Source organism: Triturus cristatus, chromosome 10 (assembly GCF_964204655.1).
Source record: "Triturus cristatus chromosome 10, aTriCri1.1, whole genome shotgun sequence".
In the NCBI taxonomy this organism is placed as follows: Eukaryota; Metazoa; Chordata; class Amphibia; order Caudata; family Salamandridae; genus Triturus; species Triturus cristatus.
In genome coordinates, this window is record NC_140593.1 from 44,035,344 (window position 1) to 44,058,095 (window position 22,752).

Sequence of the window (22,752 nt, forward strand, 5' to 3'; positions counted from 1 at the left end):
CACCCGGAGTGTGCCCCTGACGCGAAGCACGCAACGCTGGGCAATCCCTGGCCCAATGGCCCAACTGCTTGCAATACGCACACTGGTTCCTATTCAAATCAGATCGGCCCGAAGGGGGACCATAAGATCCGCCCCTTCCTCTATTATTATTACCCCGGCGGGGCGGGCCATATACTTGTGCTAACATCACTTTGGTTTTAAGATCTTTCGATTTCTTCTCCTCCTGGCCCTTCGCCTCGTGCTCCTGACGCTCATAATACTGGGCAATGGTCAGAAGGGCCGTCGGTGTCGCGGAGGACCAAGAACTCTCACTCGCTTTTAACCGGGCCGCAACTGCCGGCAGCAGATTAGCCACATATTTGTCCGCGAAAAGGTGGCGGCCCGTGTCGTCAGTAAGCGACTGGCCACTAAAATCATGGAACGTTTCCTCAAAACGCGTAAAGAAGTCCGCGACTGACTCGTCAACTTTCTGTTTACATGCTGCTAACATATTCCAGTCAATCTTTTTAGGGGGGATAATCGTCTTCAACTTAGCCACAATAGCCGCAGGGAGATCTAAAATATTCTGGGGTGGTTTCTGTGCGGGCTTCCGTTCCCTATCCTCATCCTCAAGGTCAGACCACCGGGCCTTGAAGGCAACCGCATCATCTACCTTCCGGACAGAGCGCCACGTATCCGGCGGTAGGATAAGGCCAAAGAACAGGTCTATATCCGCCAAGGTCATAATGCAAGAATTCAAGGCCCCCTCGACTTCTTCATAGAAGGCCGCTGGATTCTTGCGGGGGTCAGGCAGCGCATTCTTTAATGCCATAACATCGGCCCTATGCCATGGAGTATAGACCCAGTTATATACAAAATATCCCCTTGCATCGGCGGAGTTAACATCCGAGCTAGTCCCCGCTCCTTTAGGAGGAACATACAAAGGCGCCGCCTCTCGCATTGGTTTAGCATGCACTATGTCATCCTTATCTGACTGGGAGGCGGATGGGTGGCCCCCTGCTGCAGACGAATCCGACTGCTTCTCCTCCTCCGTTTGTTGACGTGCTTTCTCTCTAAGGGCCAGTACCTCGTCCCGCAAAGCGAACAGCCGCCGAGCCGCCTCAGAAGCCTTAGGGGGAGAAAAAACACCATTACGTAATGCTCCGGCATCCAAAGACACGTCGTCAGGCTCAAAGACACTAGAATATTTTCGGAAAGCTGCGATTACTTCTTCTGAAAAATGAGACAGAAAATACACCCTCTCTCTATCTTGCCACGACCCCCAAGCATGGAACAACTCATCCATAGACATCTTGCCCTTAAGTGCACGAAGGGAAAGTTTCCGGAGCTCAGCCATATGCTCGGCCGATAACATGGACCGTGTGTCGACCTTACCCGGAGCCGGGCCAGAATCTTGCGGCCGTGGAGCAGATGCGCCAACATAAGGGGGCGGAGAGCGATCTAGTAAATAAAAATCGTCATCAGGATTATTAAGGACAGGATAAAGCGGCTGACGAACAACATATTGACCCGAAACTTGTAGCCTACGCTCTTTCTCTTGTCTGTCCGTTTGCTCTTTATCCTCCCGACGCTTCGCTTCCTGCGCTCGCACATGATCATTCTTTCGCTGCTCCTTATCAAACAGCGCTTTCTCACGTTTCTCTCGCTCACGCACTTCCTTCACCCATAATCGCACACACTCAAACATATCCTGACGAGCACGTCGCTTACACATACACTGTTCCACATACTCAATCTTACGTATATCAAACGATCCATACAAAGGCCATCGCAACTCAGGATCCTTCCTAGTATATTTCCTCCATAACGTGCTGTACATTATGGAAGAAAGACCATGCTTCACGTACATATCCCTATTAGGAGTCCCCTCTGGGGGAGCTGGAGCAGATTCCTCGAGGTTCAACCGGTTCCTAAGACAGCAGCACCACTTACGAAGTGCGCTAAAAGCAGGCATGCTAGGAATAATGCAAAATATGCAGTATTATCAAGAAAAATGGCACTTAATCGTTGCGCCGTTCAAAGTTTACACAGCTCCGGAGAAATTTCTCCACATTACCTGCCTATATGTGTTGCAACGCATATATTTTCACAAAGACAAATTCAAAATATGACTAGTCACCATCAATCAAACTCAAATAGCCAGACCAGGCTTCAAAACTCGGAGCAAGTACCGTACAACGGTTCTTACCAATCAAGAGTCCAGGTTCCAACTGCCAAGCTCCACAATCGCCCAAACGGCTCTCACGGCAGGACCGACAGAAGAGGTCTCAGTCGATGACCGGCGCCACCCAGATGGTCAGCTCGGAAGGGAAGGAAGAAAAACCTCGGGATGCCAAGGCTAAGACGCCGCTGGCAGTGATCACGTCCCTGGCCAAACTCCTCACCTTCGTCGCGACCAGTCCTTCGAGCATCCGAGTCGCCGATGAGCCCCACGTGACGGGCGCCAATTGATGAATACAAGCCCCAGCTAGGCCCGCAAGAGACAAGGGTTCGCTCTTCTGTAACGAAATCTATAAGGAAGTTGGCACGGAAACTGCAAAGTACAAAAACAACGTTTATTAACCCTTAAGGGTGGTCCTACAATCCACACAACACTCTTCAGTATTGCAAGGAGTAGCACAAAGAACTTGCATACACAGTCCCCTTTTATACACAGCGAAGGGGCTCATGAGTGGGTGGATACCACTAAGTTGAAGAACATTACCATTTAGGGTCATTCTCGATACCGAATCAATACATGGGCGGAGCTAACACACTCCTTGGGCCCGCGAAAACACATGGTCAAGCAAAGCTAATTATAACAGATGTGGTCAAGTCTGGGCATGCGCCAGACGGACAAGGGAGAGCTATTTATAACCTGTTGCTAGGCAGATTACAAGAGCAACTAACACAGAAGTCGGACTCTCCTCGTGGTGAACACATGGCAGCATGTCAATACAAAATGGAGTCCGGACTTCGGCCAACATAATGGGGAAAACACGATAAAAGGGAAACACTAATGTTTTCAGTAAATGCTTAATCACATTCTGCCTTAATTTACAACACGGGGTTCCTTCCCCCAGCGCTGCGTCATGATTACTTTCTTCTCTCATTTCTGGTAAGCAGATGCCCTTTCTTGTATTTTAATTTTGTTGCTTGTAAGCATCCTGACACCTGGTTGGTCTCTGCCTCGCAGCGCTTCTGCTTGCAGTTTTTCACTCCATATAATGTATGGCTTTAGGTTTGCATATTAGCACAGCTCCCTCTCTTTCCGGCCTTCCCAACAAGTCCTCGACCACTGATGTGTAGACTTCTCAATGAAGCTATAATTAGCTTCAAATGCTTTATATAGAACTGGAGCTGCGCTTTGACTCCACATATGGCAACGGTCGATCCCGCACTTTGACGGAGGCACATGTAGCATGCACGAGCAGTTTTTGGGACCACAGCAAACTCTCTGGAAGAGCACTGTCAATCTTTGGGTTACTTACCCCTATCTTGTCACCTTGTAGCGCCCTCCCCAGCATGGGTACTCTCCAATGACTACGCCACACACGGAGCTTAGCATAACACGTCTTTATTCTTCTGTGTGTAACCATGAGCCCAACATTATAAACCTGCATTCAGTTGCTTACACTCTAACGCTTACATCACAGTTCTTCAGAGTCCATCAGGGTTCCGGCTTTACAATCTCACACAACACTACAATACATATATTTTTTTAAGTCATTTTTTTAAATATTCTATTATTTTCTATGGGGTTCGGTTTTAAGTCCTTACCTCCTTTATTCTCTGATGTGAGTGCTGACATAATTACGAAGGGAACACAGCAGGGGAGTGAGGTCACCATGTCCGCCGTTGTCTGCAACTGTTCTCAGCTTGCTTGATAAGGTAGCTTGACAGTGGTGCACTTGGAGTTCAGATGGTTGACCTGTTTGAATAAGAAATGAGTGGTTTTGGTTAGTTCTAAGAGGTATACATGTAGTTCGCCCCCCAGCACTTGAGATCTCGCCTCAACACTTAATGTTGTCCAGATCTTTGGGAGGGGCATCCCCATCAGTCTACCAGTTGCAATCTGGTGTGATGTGAGATGGTGATCACTGCTGGGTGTGTTCCTTAGTTCATACAATGCTACGGGCAGACAGTGGGGCCATTTCTTATTAAGGCTGGCACACATTTTGCTTATTTTATTTCTTAACAGGCTGTTGAGTCTCTCAACAATGCTGTTGCTTTGGGGGTGATACACTGAGGCCAGTGTATGTGTTATTCCTAAAAAGGGGCAGATGTGACGAAGATGGAGTTGAAGAAGTGATTTGCATTGTTTGCCCAGATGATGTCTGGTACCCCCCACATGTGTATTACTTCTCCGACAAGGAACATTTCAGCTGCCTTGGCATTGTAGTGCACTCAAGGACCTGCTTTCATCCACCTAGAGTATGGGCAGACTACTACAATTAGGTATTGATATTTAGCATATCAATTGATCATTTTGATGTATAACGCCCTGGAAGACCCTTTGGTCTTGGGATAGCCGATGACACAACCTTGAGTGTAGGCTTGGGTGAGTATAATTGGCAGATGATGCATCAGTTTAAATAAATAGTCACAGTTTCAGTAAGGTTGGAGATAAATCAGTTACTCAGTTCCACTGTCATGTTGTCTTTTGCTGTGTGTGTTGGTAAGTGTAATTGGGGCAAAGCTATGTTGACTTGGCTCAGAAGCATGACAGGCCTCCCTGAGGGTTCTTGATGGCATATGAGGTTATGTGCAGTCTGCGTGCAGCCCCTGGCTACCTATCGCTCCTTTTCATCAGGTATTACTGTTTGCTGCAACTCCCTCAAGTACAACCCTGCTGTTCCTGTCTAAGGTGTGTCCTGTGGGGGTTCCAAATCCAATGCCTGTTGTACAGGAAGTATGTGTGTTTCCTTAATTATTACATAAGCTGCCTTTTTCTGCAAATTGGTCAGCTAAAGCATTCTCTCTGGATGTGAAGTTCTTGCACCCAGTATGAGCAGCACATTTTAGAATGGCCATGCATTTAGGTAGGGTCAGCGCATCGATTAGTAATTCTAGAAAGTCTCTGTGTGCGATGGGTGAGGGAAAGGGAATTGGTATCTAATTTTCCAGCAACAATTCTATGTAAAGATAGTCCTACTAGCCTTGCAAAAGATCCAGACCTCCACAGGATGTAAAATGGAAGTGCATACATTAACGGCCTACAATGAGTGGGCACACAAAGCCATTAGAGTGGCAAACTTTAAACGTCTAGCTTTTGATTGTTAATGGCAACTTTACTACACACTATCCTGTCTAAAAAACATTTTTCCATCTATTTCTGGGTTGTGCTTCCGGTGTAGACTCCATACAAGAGATTGGGTGCATTACTTGCCCGGCCCTTATAGAATCGTATTGGTCCTTTGGGACCCTTCCCCTTTGCGAATGAGTTACCACCAGTTTTAAACTGGTGGTAAAGTACTCCTGTGTCGCAAAACAGTAATACATACCATACCAATTTGGTATTTGATGGAGGCTCCCCAAACACGCCCCTTCCAAATATTATTTCACAAACGCAAAATGTGATTACGTAACAAGCAAGCATTTCGCATTTTTTTTGGTACATTTAAAAAACACAGATTTGGACTTCTGGCCCTAATTCCTAACTATAATTACCTATTGACAACCGCAAGTAGGATATATATATATATATATATATATATATATATATATATATATATACACACACACACAACCATACACACACACACACACACACACACACATATATATATATTGACACATATATATACATACACATATATATATACATATAGATATATATCTTAAATTCATAGATAGATAATCCCTTTATATGTAAACATTTATGTAACATTGATTGTTATTAGAACAATAGACTTTTTAAAATTAATTAAAGCTTACCATTCACAATTATTAAACATTCAAAATAACAATTTTTGTGGTTAAGATGTTTCTTATAATTAAACTTTGGTAAAATATTTTTTTTTATTTAACTTAGTATATTTACATTCATTACAATTTCAAAATTATGTCAATATTGTAGAGACCTCCCCGTCCTGGGTGCGCGCCAATGACAATGCCACACACGCAGGTGCGTATAAACTGTCTTTATTCTTCTGAATGTAACTGCAAACCTGACATTCTAAACCTGCATTCACTTCGTTAAGCTCTAATGCTTACATCACAGTTCTAAATCCATCAGTATCCACAAAGGTTTCCGTCATTACATACTCACACAACACTACATCTTATCCTCTATTAAATACTATATTGTACGTTTTTTGAAAATATATACACAATTATAGCTCTTCAATTAGACTTTGTGGTGCTTTGATCACACGTCCTGATCGTGTCTTCGGAAACTGGGGACAGGCAGCAGAAGTGTCCATGACCGGCCTTGGTGATGTAGACACAGCAGCAGTCAGGGGTTCTTCACTTGTCCTTTCAGACCCAGTCTCTACATTGACATCAGTGCCTGACGAGCGATGAGCTACATGTCAGAAATATGAGGAATCTCGTGTAATGGGTCAATGTGTTCTTTGCTGGTCACAACATGAAATGGTTTAGCATCGAATACAGGATTAGACTTTCGCTTTCTGTGCTGACGAAGGAGCACTCAATCTCCTCTAGTGAACGTAACGTCTTTTGCATGCTCACGCGTTTCTACCTAGGCCTTCATTTTGCTCTTAATATCCAAGTCTTTCACACAGGTTTCTTCCTCAGTGTATGATCTTCTGTTGGTCTGTTGAGGTAACTTGGTCATCATTGTTCTCCTTCACATCAAGGTTGCTGGACTTTCACCAGTGGTTGGGTGAGGTGTTGAACAGTAAGCCCAAAGAGTTGAATTGAAGAGAGTCTTAAGGTCCGGCTTTTCTTCTAGTATAGCACACTGGACAGCTTTCTTACAATTTCTCATGAAACATTCGACAAGGCCATTGGCTGTAGCCAATGAGGTATGCTCTTCTGATGCTTCACATTAAGGTGACTGAGAAAGTCTCTGAATTCTCGACTGTTGAAAGGTGGGCCATTGTCAGACTTTAAGATCGCAGGAACACCCCATGTTGTGACGATATTCTCTAAACTCTCAATGACTCATTCTTGAGTGATTGATGAGAGATCTTCTGTCAATGGAAAACAGGAGTATTCATCAACGATCACCATCAGGGGAAGTCCATTGTCAAGAGGACTGAAGAAGTCGATGACAATTCTTTCCCATGCATGTGTTGGCAACTCTGACATGTTTAAGGTGTGTCGAGTGGTTCACGATAACAAGCAAATGCATAGATGACAGGCCTTAATTTCTCTTTCAATTCTCTCAACGAGATGTGGAAATCAGACTCAGTCTTGGAGAGCTTGTTTGGTGGCAACAATTCCATGATTTCCTTCATGGGCCACTTCAATTGTCTGTTGTCAGAGACTCTCTGGAATGACAATTGTCAAACCTCTTAGAATAATACCTTTCTGAGGAATGGACAGTTCATATTTGACATTATTAAACTTCTGGTAGTCACTGTCACTGGTAATAATGTCCTTTCAGTTTTAGCTTGTCACTGTCTTGATTTGTGGTGATGACAATATTTTCCAAACGCAATAGCAGGGGTGCAGTATTTCACCATTTAATTTATGTAGGCTTCAGTCATCTTAGAATGGGTGCCAAGGTACTGTAGAGCTCTTGTGAGAACTGGTCAGCCTGGTTCTTATCTTCCCTGGATGATGCACAATGATGTAGATGTATTCTTGCAATCCCAGACCCCAAAATTAAATGCAAGGAGGGATTTTTGTCTTTGGATTGCCAAAGATAATCAACAATGCTTGATGATCTGTCACAAGTGTGAAAGACTTCCCACACAATAATATGTGGAAATGTTCACAAGCCGTCACCACTGCTAGGCTTTCTTTCTCCTTGACCTCCCTCTTGGTCTCCATAGGAGCCCTTTGCTTTCAGGAGATCTGGGAGTTGTTCTGAACCATCACTTGACAGCTGTGGTGATGTGCCGCTTCAAGTATGAACAACTCCACAAGCACAACCCCATGTATTTCTTCCGGGGTTCCTTCCCCCAGCGCTGCGTCACGATTACTTTCTTCTCTCATTTCTGTTAAGCAGATGACCTTTCTTGTATTTTAATTTTGTTGCTTGTAAGCATCCTGACACCTGGTTGGTCTCTGCCTCGCAGTGCTTCTGCTTGCAGTTTTTCACTCCATATAATGTATGGCTTTAGGTTTGCATATGAGCACAGTTCCCTCTCTTTCCGGCCTTCCCAACAAGTCCTCGACCACTGATGTGTAGACTTCTCAGTGAAGCTTTCATTAGCTTCAAATGCTTTACATAGAACTGGAGCTGCGCTTTGACTCCACATACTGCAAAGGTCGATCCCGCACTTTGACGGAGGCATTTGTAGCATGCACGAGCAGTTTTCGGGACCACAGCAAACTCTCTGGAAGAGCACTGTCGATCTTCGGGTTACTTACCCCTATCTTGTCGCCTTGTAGCACCCTCCCCAGCATGGGTACTCTCCAATGACTACGCCACACACAGAGCTTAGCATAACACGTCTTTATTCTTCTGTGTATAACCATGAGCCCAACATTATAAACCTGCATTCAGTTGATTATACTCTAACGCTTACATCACAGTTCTTCAGAGTCCCTCAGGGTTCCAGCATTACAATCTCACACAACACTACAATACATATATTTTTTTAAGTAATTTTTTTTAATATGCTATTATTTTCCATGGGGTTTGGATTTAAGTCCCTACCTCCTTTATTCTCTGTTAGAGGGTGTTGCAGTATCAGTGGCTGACATCGTCTGGTTATTGCTACTGCTCTTGTGGCTGTCCTAGTTTACACTCGTACATTTAGCTCAACCCCCGTTTCAGGAGGTGCAGATGGATAAGTCTACACTTTTGAGTAACTTTATACTCAAAAATGGTGAATAGTCAAGAGAGTAGTAAACATACAAACACCCCCCTCGCCCTGGACCTTTCGCATTGGGGGTGCTTTCCCGGTATCTACCCTGCTGCTGTTTGTACGACATGTTGTTTATTTGACTGCTACCTGCTTTTATCCTGTTTGCTAATTCACATTTGTATTAATGTAAAGCGCTCTGATATCCGCAAGGATCTTGTTCGCGCTCTATAAAACTCTCAAAATAAATAAATAAAGTACAGATGAAAATTACTCAAACGCTTATGTTACCATTGTTAAAGCCCCGTGTGTTTGTAGACCCAGGAGTGTATCTTTATTGATTCTGACACTATTTGTAACTATGTTCGTAGACTCATGAGTGTGTTTCAATTGGCTCTTAATTCGGTTTTCTCCCCCTCAGTGTTATTATCTTCCACTGCCAGAAGCACAATGGAATTGGAGGCCGCACGGTGCTCACAGATGGGTTTTATGCTGCTAAGCAGGTTCAGAAACGAAATCCTGAGGACTGGGATGTTCTTTGCACGGTCCCTGTGAGGCAGGAGTACTCTGTGATGGAGCAAGGAACCCTGACACACTTCACAACAGAAGCACCCCTACTGAGTGTCTACCCCATCACTCTGGAACCACGTATAATCAGGTGAGAACCAGAGGACCTGCCTCCTGAGGACATTAAGGAAAGACAAGCTGCCAAATCCATACATCTCTTAGTAACATATGCCACACAGGCACAGGAGCAAGAGAAGGGGCTCACTACAAAGCTTAGTACACAGAGAGATCTTTACACAGATTACAATAGCATGTGCCATACAGGTGCATGGCACAAGAGAGGGGACTCACTACACAGCCTACATTAGCATGTGCTGTACAGTTGATTGGCACAAGAGAGGGCTCACTGCACATCGTACAGTGGCATGTGCCATACAGGCACATGGCATGAGAGGGTACCCACTAAATAGCTTACAGTGGCATGAGAAAGGGCTCATTACGTTGGCATAAAACATACAGGCACATGGGACGAGAGACGGGGCTCACTAAACAGCTCACAGTGCCATGCGCCATATAAGTAAATGGCATGAGAGAGAGCTCACTACACAGCTTACAGTGGCATGGGGCCGCACTGCATAAACTCAGACTTTCAAGTGTTGCTCTACCAATAGCAAATTTGTGTACTTTTTATAGCGAATTATTTTAAAAATTGATATATTTTCCTCAATATTTCAATAGTGAGGCACTTGTAGATGAGAAAAATATGTTTATATATTGGGAAAAAACAGAGACCCATAATCATCTAATCAAATAACATATAATAAAACTATGCAGTGGCCTATAAACATGTAAAGAATAGAGTCTACCTATCTGCAAGGCCGGACTGGCCGTAGCGGGCACCGGGCAATCCCCCGGTGCTCCGCACGGGTGGGGGCCGGTTTTGGGCCCCTGGGGGCCGTTTTTGTTACAGGGCTGTTTTTGCAGCATAGCTGCAAAATCGGTCCTGTAACTAAATCTGCTGAAAACTGGCCCTGGCAAAGAGCTCGGCCGCATCCCCAACCCCCGGGGGGGCCGGCCGAGCACTTTGTCAGGGCCGGTTTTGGTTCCCGGCTCCGTCCGTCCGTCCGTCCGTCCGTCCGTCCGTCCGTCCGTCCGTCTGTCTGTCTGTCTGTATGTCTGTCTGTCTAGCCATAAGTAATATATGCATTCGTTAAGCAGACCTAAAGAAAATGTATGTATCTATGCATTTTAAAAAACATTGTTAGTATACATATTTGTAGAACGAAATACAGATATCTAGATACATACAGATCATCAATGAATACCTTTTTACATACACAGGGATATGTTGTGTTTAAGTATGGTAGGTATGTGGGAAAGAGGCCACTCGAGTAGTCTTCTGAAGATAAGATAGTTATCCTTGGATATTATGTTTGAGGGTAGTGAATTCCATAGTTTGACTGCATGAACAGAGAAAGATGTGCCACCCCTGGTCTTTTTCTTGTATAGTGGGGTTTTGAGGAGAGGCGCCATTCTGGATCCGAGGCCCCTTTGTTGGTGATTTTATTCCTGGTGAATGGCGGTTCTGTTCCATATATTGCTTTGTGGATGATAGAAAGCAGCTTTAAGTTGGATCTTCTGGCAACCAGTGACCAATCTAGGGCCCTCAATGCAGGGGAGATGTGGGCCTGTAGTTTTACATGTAGGAGTAGTCTGGCAGCAGAGTTCTGAATCTGTTGTTGTCTTTTCATAGTTGATAGAGATGATCGGTGGTAGAGGCCATTGGCGTAATCAAGTTTAGACAGTACAACAGAGATAGTTGCTTGACCTTGTGTGAAAATCCCAGGTGAGGGAAGATGTGTCGCAGAGTTTTCATGGTGCAGAAGCTTGATATCGCTAATTTGGTCACTTAGGCATTCATTGATAACTTGGAGTCCTAGGTAATTCCAAGGTTTCTTACTTCCTTAGATACTTTAGGCGATTTTCCCAGATGATCAGGCGAGGTGCAGAGTGGGTCATAATAGTTCCAATTGCCACATGTGAGTATTTCAGTTTTGGAAGCATTCAATTTGAGATGGCTCCATGTTGTTCACTGATAAGGCAAATGAAGACTTTAGAGTGGCCACTGTCCTTTGGGCTTTCCAGTTTTTTGGGGGGAAAAACATTTTATTGATTTTACAACTCAGGTGAGAAGTGGCGCGCCAAGCGCAGAGTAGAATACCACATTGTAGTACAGTAAAAAGCAGTAGAACTACTACATCATACAAGTCACGAGAACATTAATCAATATCATAACAGGGCATGGCCCGATCCTCCCGTTTGTGTATTAAGAGTGCCCCCATCATTAGACAATGACCTGTTTGCACAGGGCTCTAACTGTATCCCCCTGTAGTCTGCCCAGTCCTTCTAGATCTTAACTTTTTTCTGTGGCTAACCCTGTAACAGGTATATTGAACGTTCCAATGCCATACAATGATCCATGCCCTTGGTCCGTGTTCCATAGGGGGCCACTGTTTCTTTCCAGGCCCTAGCGATGTCTCTTTCAGCGACAATTAAGCGCAAGCACAGATAAGCCCTCTGAAAGTGTGTTCCCCCAGATCATCTGTGATATGGGGAAGGATGAGTTTGGGGTCCCATGGAATGTCCCATCCTAATACCCTCTCAAGTACCCCGAGCACACCACCCCAAAAGGGGGCCGATACCAGGTAGTATCAGAAAGTGTGTGGTAAGTCTCTCTGAGGGTCATCGCACCTCAGGCAGTTCCCCGTGGGGATCAGACCCATGTGATGAAGCCGGGCACTGGTGAAAAAAACGTGGTGAAGCTTTCAACTAAATTAATCTAAATCAGAAGGCTATAACCGTCTCTCTGGGAGCCTCTACTCCCTCTCTCCAATCTTCATCATCCAGTCGGCCCAGTCCCCCTCCCACAGCCCCTGTACCCACACGATCGGGTCTGTTATGTTGCACAATGACATTTTGTATATTTCCGATAAATTATGCTCCTTGAGATTTGTGAGGAGGGTTTTGTGCTCCAGTAGGGAAAATTCTGGGATATCCTCCACTGATTGTAGGATAGGAAGAAGGGCGTGGCAAAGCTGCAGATACCGGAAGAACTGTGTGGGGTGCATTTCGTATTCCTCCTGCAGGTTTTGGATGGGCTTCAGCATACCATTGTGGAGCCCATTCCCTAATGTTGAGATGCCTATAATTTCCCAGGCTGCAAATCCTCTCAGAGCGGTCAGATGTGAAAGTCTGGTGACCTGCCACAATGGGGTCACCAATATTAGAGGGTCAGCCAACCCAACAGCTTTCAAGGCCTCATTCCAAACCCCAAGCACTGCTCATGTGGCGGATGGCAAAGCTTGTGGGAATAGGTCCACCATATATCCCCGCCCCCAGCATCCATCCCTCTACTGCATACGCAGGATCAGCAAAGCCCCCAAACCACCAATCATTTACAAGCAGCAGATGCATCAACTGGTAGTATAGGAGCATTTCAAGAGTAGCTATTCCACCCTCAACAGCCAGTTTGCAACATTTTCTCAGAATGATATGGGGCATACCTCCTCCCCACAGCAACAGTCTAATTTGAGCATTGAACTTACTGAAGAAGGTTTTATCTATTGGAAAGGTATGGTTGGTAGAAGAGACGTGGCAGGGAGATCATTCTAAAAATAGCAGAGTCTCCGAATAGAGACAGAGGAAGAGCACATCAGAATTTAAAGTTGTGTCCGAGGCTGTCCATTTGAGGCGCCAGGCTTCATTCAAAGGAGTGTGTCACGTCATCGGTGACATAGACCCCTAAGTATTTGAACACAAGGTTGAGAATTAGTATCCCCGATGCTCATGGCATAACTACTGGGCAGGGAACAATAGGCTACATTAAAGATTTTTGGGCATTCGTGAGAAGGCCAAAGTAAAACCCAAAGATGCATAAGATCTGAAACACCCTGGGAGCTGACACACCCAGATAATCCAGAAACAAGAGAACATCATTAGCGTAGAGCATGATTCTATCGCTCAACTCCTCAAACCACTGGATGCCACTGATAAGCGAGTTGACCCTCACCCAGGCTGCTGGGGGTTCAATCACCAAAGCAAAAAGCAGAGGTGACATGGGATAGCCCTGGTGGGTGGGGGCTTTACAGTTTCATGAGTATCTGTGTCATCTGAATACTTATAGCATGTGAGCTGAAATTCATTTATCATTGCTATTAATGACTTCATGTAGATGTTGAAAAGCATGGGTGAGTTGATAGAGCCTTGCGGGATTCCTGCTTGGGTGAAGTATGGCTAGAATGGGACATGGGGAGCATGGCTGGCCTTTGTTCTGTTTTGTAGGTAGGATGTGATCCAGTCCAGAGCAGTCCCCTCTATGCCGGGGGGGAGTCTTTGTATTAGAGTGTTATGGTCAACTGTGGCAAAGGCAGCTGAAAGGTCCAAAAGAAGTAGTGCAGCAACTCCGTTCCAGTCTACTGTGCTTTAAAGGTCATCCCAGATGGCAACAAAGGCAGATTCTGTGTCACTTCCTGGGCTGAATCCAACTTGGTTATCCGAAAGTATGGAGTTAACTTCACTGAACAGTGATATCTGGGCGAATGCTGCTCTTTCTATCAGTTTGCTCAGGATAGGTCCTTTTGTAATTGGTCTGTAGTTGTTGGGATCATGTGGGTCCAGGTTTGTTTCCTCAAATAATGGGCACATGTATGACTTTTTTTTGGTCTTCTGGAAAGATATCCGTAGTTAATGAATTATGGCTGATTCTTCTTACTAGTGTGGCAGCAGGGGTAGATAAAAGAATATTCTTGAAAATTTGTGGGGGAAAAGGGTCAGAGGCGCAGCTGGGAGGCCTGCTTGCTTTGACCAGATCCATAAATTCCCTTTGTGATATTTGTTTGAAGGAAGTCAGAGGCTGGGTTAGCCTACTCCTGGAGGCAATATTTAGAAATGGGTTGGTGCTGATGGTTTTCCTTTGTTTTAAATAGGAGTCTAACGTGTCTGTTTTGGTAGTGTAATTATTTGCCATTTTCATTAAAATTCTTTATTTGCACATTTAGCATTTTGAATTTTGTCTCAATAGTACAATTTTTAGCTTTTTTGATTGTTGATTTGTATATTCTGTTTAGTTTGCATAGGTGAAGTTTGTCTTGATTGTTATCTGCTTTGAGCCAGGTTTGTTGCAGTCTTCTTTTTTTTTTATCTTTTCAGTTCTGTTTTTCTTCAAGGTCCTTGTTTTCTTTTGTCCTATTTTGTTGTTCTTAGAGGTATTAAGATATCAAAAGCTTTCTGTAGACACTCAAAGTTTTTTAACAGAATTCATTGTGCCTAGATCTGTGTTGGATGTCAGTTGTGTTCAAAACTGAGTTTGTTCCATGGTCAATAGGTGGATGCATGTAAGGTGGTCTTGGGTGTGTTGATATGTGGTGTTTATGTTGGAAAGATTTCAAATTTAGGTCTGACCATGTGACTGGAGCAATCTTTTGAATGGCAACAAGTTCTGGATTTGAAAAAGTGACATCTATGATGTGTTCGGTGATGTGTGTGGGTTGGTGGATGATCTGATGTAGGTTGAGAGCATCTAGGCCAGTGATTATGTTTTTGGATGGGGTATATTGGACTTGTCAAACCAATTGTTTAGGCCACCAAAAATGCATAGGTTGTAGTGTAGTGTTATAAGGTTTGAAACTGTGTCTAGATAAGTGTCTGGGAATGTTGCATTGCTAGGTGGATGTCTGTAAAGGATGATAAAGTTCCAGGAGGAAGTTGGTGTAGGGTTGCATCCGGTGATGAGGGTTTCACAACCTTATATGGAAATGTTGTCAGTTTTGGTGACATTTTTTGTGTGCTTGAATATAACAGCTGGTCCACCTCTTCTTTGGCCTATATTACTTTGTGTGACAGTTTGATGCTTCATGCAACACTGGAGTCATGTCATCTCCCAACCATGGTTTCAGTTATGAAGAGTAAGTCTGGTTGTGTGTCAGTGAGTTGGTCGTAGATATAGTGCTTGTTTTCAGAAAGCAATTGAACATTTATTAGAAGTCAGTTTAGCGATTGTGTTTTGGTGGTGGTGTGACTTTGTTTTTAGAAAAGTGAGCAGTACATTTTGGACTTGTAGCAGGTGTGTCATTAGAGCTGGAATAGCCTGTATGAGGGTAGCAATAGTGCTGTATTTTCTATATTTGATTCCTCATCCAGCAGGCTTATAAGGCATTTCAATGGGTCTGCGTGTGTAGGTGGTGGGGATGGTGGTTGAGAGTGAGATGTTGAGCTGTGTTGTTTTTGTAGAACAGCAGCCTTGTTGTGTAATAGACATGGAGTGGCAAAGTTATGAAGAGTGGCATGTTGTTTATTGTTTGCGGCTGTTTCAGGTGGAAGATGTAAGGGTTGGGAGTGGTGGTGGAGCATGTAGTTCTAGTTTTAAGGCTCTAAATTGTGCAATGGATGAGGGGCGGGTGAATGAGAGTTGTTGTATTTGGCGTATTTGTGGTAGGTGTTGTAAAGATAGAAAATTTAGGAGCAAGGATGGTTTAGGATGTGTATTATTTGTGTAGTCATGAGGGTGGGAGTGGGTGCATGTTTCTAACTTGTGACAATATGTAATATGTAATTGTGTATGTGAGATTCTAATGTGCTGATGTGTGTGTTATGTTTTGTTTTTGTGGAGAAGTGAGAGGAGATATTGATGTAGTGCTTCTCTGAGAAGGATCTGTGTGTAAAGTACTGTTGGTGGGTGGAAGCTAAATGGCAAAGTGATGGTGACGTGTTTAGGAAAAAAGTGTATGCAGTGTGTGTGAGGGGATAGACAAGAGTGTTGAGTGTTTGTGTTAGATTTGATCACTGGAAGAGGTGATATTTGTGGTGGAGTGGAGTGTAATGATTGGTTGTGTGTTTTTGGTTAAAAGAGGAGGAGGATAGATGACATAATGGAGGGCTGGGTATAGCTTTGTTAGTGACAGAAAGTGGTATGTTAGGAGTAATTGAAGGGTAGAGCTGGCATTTTGTAAGAGCAGGGAGTATGTGTCTGGATTGATTAAAGTTATTTATAATGTGGCTTTGTGTTGGGTTGGTAATGTGTGGATTTGTTAGTGGTATAGGACAGAGTGGTGTTTTGTCGGATGGGGTAGGTAGCATTGTGTAGTAGTTGGGGTAGAAAGGTGTAAAGGTGTGATTTGTATGGTTTTGCAGTGCTTGTTCAGATATTGAAGTGTGGATAGGGTTTGTTTGTTGTAGGAGAGTAGTGTGCATTTTCTGAGAGAGTGTGACTATGTTTTAGGGTCTTGATGAGATATGGTGGTTGCTGGCTTGTGGTAAATAGTGCAGCATTTCTGTCCCTAGGCCCAAACTGTCTCAAACAGGCCCAAACAGACAACTGCCCTTGTCCTCTCTGCCCTTACCCTCAACGCCCGGGCTGAAACACCCTGAGTCCTAAGGTCAAATAGCCGTAGGTCAGGTGACCTGTGGACAATGGGAAGCCTAGCCCTAATCCCTAGTGCCAATGAACGACCTGGCCATATCAACCAATCACAGCCCCAGCCATATTAGCCAATCAAACCGAAACCCTAAGTCCAATAAAAAACCCTGGCCCTAGCAACCAATACGAACCCTAGTCATAACAGTCAATCAGAACTCAAACCCTAAGTCCAATAAAAACCCGAGCCCTAGCAACCAATCAGAGCACAGATGCAACAACCAGTGAGAAATTTGCATGAGCGATAAGTGACCTTAAGCACAGGCTGGTGGGCAGGGGGCAAAGAGGTTCTTGAGAAGTTAAAATCTCCTTGGATACCGACAGGCTTAATCAACACTCTGTAGCTCCTGTTCAAGTTTAATATATTGAGTTATATTGTGTATGATTTTTTTTTAAACAAATGTTTGGCAAAACAGCTAAAGCAAATCAGTCTTAGAGGCCAGACATAAAAAAAGTCATTTGAGTACTGTCCTGGACTATCCATAGCACAAAGCCAACTGTCCAACTCAGCCCAAGCCATCCTTGTCTCAAAAGAGGGAAATAAACTCCTGCGTGGTATATCTTACTGACTAGTGCGACAACTGGACTGAACTTTATGTTTAATTAGAGAGTATATTCTTTCATGTATTCACTTTTCCGATAGCAGATGGTTATTTTGCTTTCTAATGCTATTGGTATCACTTAAGAGAAAAAAAAACAGAAAGCAATACAACATAATAGATGTATTCCCTCCCTCAAAACCAGGACCAGCCAGGATGAACTAGACAACTGCTCCCGTGGTGTAGACCATCCAGGACCTCAAATTTCAATTTTTCTTCTTTGTAGCCTTGAACGCGTTTCAGGAGACCGCAATGTGCTGGATGGTTTCTTGTTAAATCTCATCACCGTTATATGATCTATTTCTCACAGATCTCAAGGCGTGAACAACAACAAAGATCTATATATCAATCTAATGACTTCATATCAGAGCTGTTAAACACTTCTCAATTGATCAACATAACATCATCGAACCTAATCTCAAAGCTGGTTACTATTTTAGACAAAAAGGTAGTGATGCAGCTTTTTTTTCTTCCCTGGTATGAGCCCTCGAATGTAAGCAAGAGAGAAGACCCTAGTTGATGTTAAAAAATTATACTGTGGGAACAGAGCCATGGGTGGGCTTTGTGGCTCATCTAAGGGGGATGGTGAAGGGAAAGTAGGTTGTGTTCTCGCAAATCAAATATGCGAAGTCCTCTCATGATTCAGCTGGGGTACTCCAAGACAGATGGACATGTTGTGTCTCTCCAAGAGGACTGGGGTGCTCGTATGGGAGAGAATGGGCAGGAAATGTGGAAAATAGAGTATGCCTACTTGGCTTCCCTTCATCTAGCTTTATTCCTCAGCTTTCTTCTTTCTCCCTTTCCAGGTCAGTTTTGAACCTGTAGGTACTTTGGGTTTATCTGTGTTATGTGTTTGCTTCCTTACTTGTTATGCCAACAACTCTGATTCACCAATAAAGATTTAAAACCTAAATATCTCCTCTTTGCAATGAGCAAAAGAGGAACTAAAGAATGGTAAAATGCAAAGAGACAGGATCATCCAGCCATACAGGCTATATAGGAACACACCTGGGCATCTGTGAAGGGGAACTCTCTAGGTTGCCATCTAGTTTATTTCTGCAAGCTTAGATGATCCCATTGTGGAAAGAGCTAATGACCTCATTCGTTTTCAGTTAGACTGATTATATACAAGTCCATGTCAATTAGATTGTTTAGAAATAGCAAAGCTGCACGGATACTAGTAGTTTACAAACAGAGGTTCAGATCTAACAATGATCCTCGTCTACTCAAAGTTACAGCTGTGACATTCTTTACATGTCTTGTGTTTATGGATCCCTCTGCCAGAATGTGATTAGGAAATAACATAGGAAGTGTAATGGTGTGGAGTTTGTGAAAGTTGAAGACCAGCTACAACAACACGAAAGAGCGATTCTCACAACTGTTGTAACATGTGCCGCGTGCCAGGGACACAGGGCTTGGCTCTTGTCTGTCAATGTGCAGAGGTAGCCACTACTGGACATCCTGCTTTCCACCACTCTGTTGCAGAGACTTTTCGCTTGAGTTCAGAGTGATGGTCCATCAACTGTGAAAGAACAATTATAGGCTCCAAAGAGAAAACACTATCAATGATCATTCATGGTGTCCTTCACCACCTGATCAGTAGAAACCCTCCCGAGAAGAGCTTCTTCTGTACCCAACAATGGCGGTGACGGATAAAGTGTCTTTATCTGTTGTTTACATAACATTAAAGTTATCTCATCATATAAAAAGTAACACCACTCTCGTCTGGTGGGACATGTGACGGTTGATTTCGAGTCACATCCTGCAAATACAAAAGGCAGCGGGTGAAAAGTCTATTGCTCCCTTGAGAGATGCCCACGCAGGGTGGGTAAACTAGCTGCTGCTCACCTCGGTTGAGCAAGACTTCGACTCGTGACCTTGTAAAGGCTGCTGGGGTCAATTTGAAATAGAAATGTGCAATCCGTGCAGCTGGTTCCACGGTTGAAGCAGAGGGTGGGTCCGGAATTAATCCTTTTCTGACCCATTCGATTGAGAATTGTTAAAGATGCCATGGGCTTAAATTGAGGCTTCTGACCCTTGTTTCAAGCCAAAATCTATTGAGAATACATTCAATTGATTTTGTTTTAGATGAAAAACCTGCCCCCCCCTGCCTACTGAATAGGACACGGGGGGCCTCTTGGAGACGGTTGTGACGAGTCTATGACGTCAGAAGTGAAACATCAAGAGATCACGAGGACTGGAAATGCGGCTGCCCGAGGCCACCGCAGGAGGCCACTCAAGAGGGCAGCCCTCTAGTGGCATCGGGCACCCCACTACCCCCCCCTGAGGGGGCAGGGACTCTGGCAGAGTCCCCTTCCTGGGCGCGGGTAGTACCGCGTCATGTCCGGTGTGCGAGGCGGGGTGAGGGGTATCATAGGGGGTGCCAGAGCCAAAGCCCAGGAGCCTCATGGGAGGTTCCTGGAAAACCGTGTCGCCGCCCTGTTAGTCCTTCGGGCGGTTGTGGGCCTGAACAGCCGGTGGCTTGCCTTGCTACGCTCCACCCTGAAGGGGCATGAGTAATAAGGGACCATGTGTCACGTGATCCGGGAAGAGGATCACCAAAAGGTGTAGTACAAAGGTGTTTCGCCACCGTGCTGCTAGGCTCATCAGGCGGGCAGGTGGCGAGAAGGCTGCCTGCCCTTGGATCACCCGTAAGCTAACCCACCAAATTACATAACGTTGTATGTAATAAACCTGCAGCAGTTTTCCCAAAACAAAATCTGTGTGATGTGTACTTATTTGCATGCATGCTATGTGCTTGGGGGTGGGGAGTGTTGCCATGATGGTGCTATGCGGCTGCCTGAGGTCACTGCAGGAGGCCAATGATGAGGACAGCCCTCTAGTGGCATCGGGCATCCCACTACCACCCCCCGAGGGGGCAGGGACTTTGGCGTAGTCCCCTTCCTGGGCGCGGGCAGTACCGCGTCATGTCCGGTGTGCGAGGTGGGGTGAGGGGTATATAGGTCCCCCCACCACACTGATGGCCTCTTTGTCGCACCGGACACGCCACGGTCGCTGCCTCGCTGGACACATCGTCTCCCACCCTACCGCTATCCCAGCGTGGTTGGTGGCAGGAAGTATGGTGAGAATGTTGGAATGTTGTACTTTTTTGTTGCCGGCGGAGTTACAGGGCAATCTGGAAGCAAATGGGTACAGAAGGGTACCTCTGCGCGGCACCATAGGGGGTGCCAGAGCCAAAGCCCAGGAGCCTCATGGGAGGTTCCTGGAAAACCGTGTCGCCGCCCTGTTAGTCCTTCGGGCGGTTGTGGGCCTGAACAGCCGGTGGCTTGCCTTGCTACGCTCCACCCTGAAGGGGCATGAGTAATAAGGGACCATGTGTCACGTGATCCGGGAAGAGGATCACCAAAAGGTGCAGTACAAAGGTGTTTCGCCACCGTGCTGCTAGGCTCATCAGGCGGGCAGGTGGCGAGAAGGCTGCCTGCCCTTGGATCACCCGTAAGCTAACCCACCAAATTACATAACGTTGTATGTAATAAACCTGCAGCAGTTTTCCCAAAACAAAATCTGTGTGATGTGTACTTATTTGCATGCATGCTATGTGCTTGGGGGTGGGGAGTGTTGCCATGATGGTGCTATGCGGCTGCCTGAGGTCACTGCAGGAGGCCAATGATGAGGACAGCCCTCTAGTGGCATCGGGCATCCCACTACCACCCCCCGAGGGGGCAGGGACTTTGGCGTAGTCCCCTTCCTGGGCGCGGGCAGTACCGCGTCATGTCCGGTGTGCGAGGTGGGGTGAGGGGTATATAGGTCCCCCCACCACACTGATGGCCTCTTTGTCGCACCGGACACGCCACGGTCGCTGCCTCGCTGGACACATCGTCTCCCACCCTACCGCTATCCCAGCGTGGTTGGTGGCAGGAAGTATGGTGAGAATGTTGGAATGTTGTACTTTTTTGTTGCCGGCGGAGTTACAGGGCAATCTGGAAGCAAATGGGTACAGAAGGGTACCTCTGCGCGGCACCATAGGGGGTGCCAGAGCCAAAGCCCAGGAGCCTCATGGGAGGTTCCTGGAAAACCGTGTCGGCGCCCCGTTAGTCCTTCGGTAGGTTGTGGGCCTGAACAGCCGGGGGCTTGCCTTGCTACGCTCCACCCTGAAGGGGCATGAGTAATAAGGGACCATGTGTCACGTGATCCGGGAAGAGGATCACCAGAAGGTGCAGTACAAATGTGTTTCGCCACCGTGCTGTTAGGCTCATCAGGCGGGCAGGTGGCGAGAAGTCTGCCTGCCCTTGGATCGCCCACAAGCTAACCCACCAGATTACATAACGTTGTATATAATAAACCTGCAGCAGTTTTCCCAAAACAAAGTCTGTGTGGTGTGTACTTATTTGCATGCATGCTATGTGCTTGGGGGTGGGGAGTGTTGCCATGATGGTGCCATGAAGGCAGGACCGTTCTCGAATATGTTTAGCGCCCACCCATCTTTCTGCTGCTCTGACACTGTCTGGGGGGGCGGCTGCTCGCACCGGCCGGGCCAACAGGAGATGGGAAAAGAATGTGAATTATTGGGGCTGGGAGCGTCTGCACATCTCCTGAGAACGGCCGCCTCCCCCTGCCTTCGGGCTCCTGCCAGTGGCGCAAAGCACACTTTGATTGCAGTGCCGGTGTTTGTTTTAATTCAGGGATTTAAGGGGAGCCACTTCTTTCTGCAGGACAGCAGCAGGACATGCTGAATACATCCCTTTTCCCCAGATTTGCAGATTCAGGCTTTGAGACACTCCTGTGACCAGTGAATCCTGCCAGTGAATCCTGCTGATATGTAAGATGAAAATATTAACCATTTTACCGGAAGTCGAGTTCCTGCTGGACGCCAAGCTCGAGAGTTCGGGAACAAGAGCGCCTGTCGGCTCGAGCACGCCTTAAGCACTGTGTAGTCTCTGGAGCCAGACCAGAGCAGGCGCTCTGTGCACAGCACACAGCTTCATGGCGCATCAATGTGCACTCACCATGAGAGAAAACACTGGGCAGTGCCTGTGCAGCTTGGCGGCTCCTCCCTGTCATGGTGCCTCGCTGCACAATGTGCTGACCTACCTGCTTGTGATTGGCTGACATTCTCCTCTGTCTTATTGGCTATTCATTGAAAACTACCTGCAACTAACATAGATAAGTATCTTCTAAAGTTCAAACAACCCATGTGATTCATGACTAAGGACGCCTCCGCCTCCAACTAAAAGAAAGCCTTTCCTCACTACTACCAGGCAGATATTCATATTCATCAAACTTTATTACAAAA

General features: G+C 45.6%; 1 long non-coding RNA gene and 1 pseudogene across 2 annotated transcripts in view; one reads left to right on the plus strand and one right to left on the minus strand.

Annotated features, from left to right (window-relative positions):
* Window positions 1–22,752, plus strand: part of LOC146788800 (trimethyllysine dioxygenase, mitochondrial-like) — a 243,434-nt pseudogene that overhangs the window by 152,670 nt on the left and 68,012 nt on the right. Inside the window, exon 5 of the transcript XR_014969989.1 lies at window positions 9,343–9,579. The product of XR_014969989.1 is annotated as a trimethyllysine dioxygenase, mitochondrial-like (transcript). The remainder of the gene's footprint in view (window positions 1–9,342; window positions 9,580–22,752) is intronic.
* LOC146788801 (uncharacterized) overlaps window positions 1–22,752 on the minus strand; it is a 277,198-nt gene that overhangs the window by 79,773 nt on the left and 174,673 nt on the right. The window lies entirely within an intron of this gene.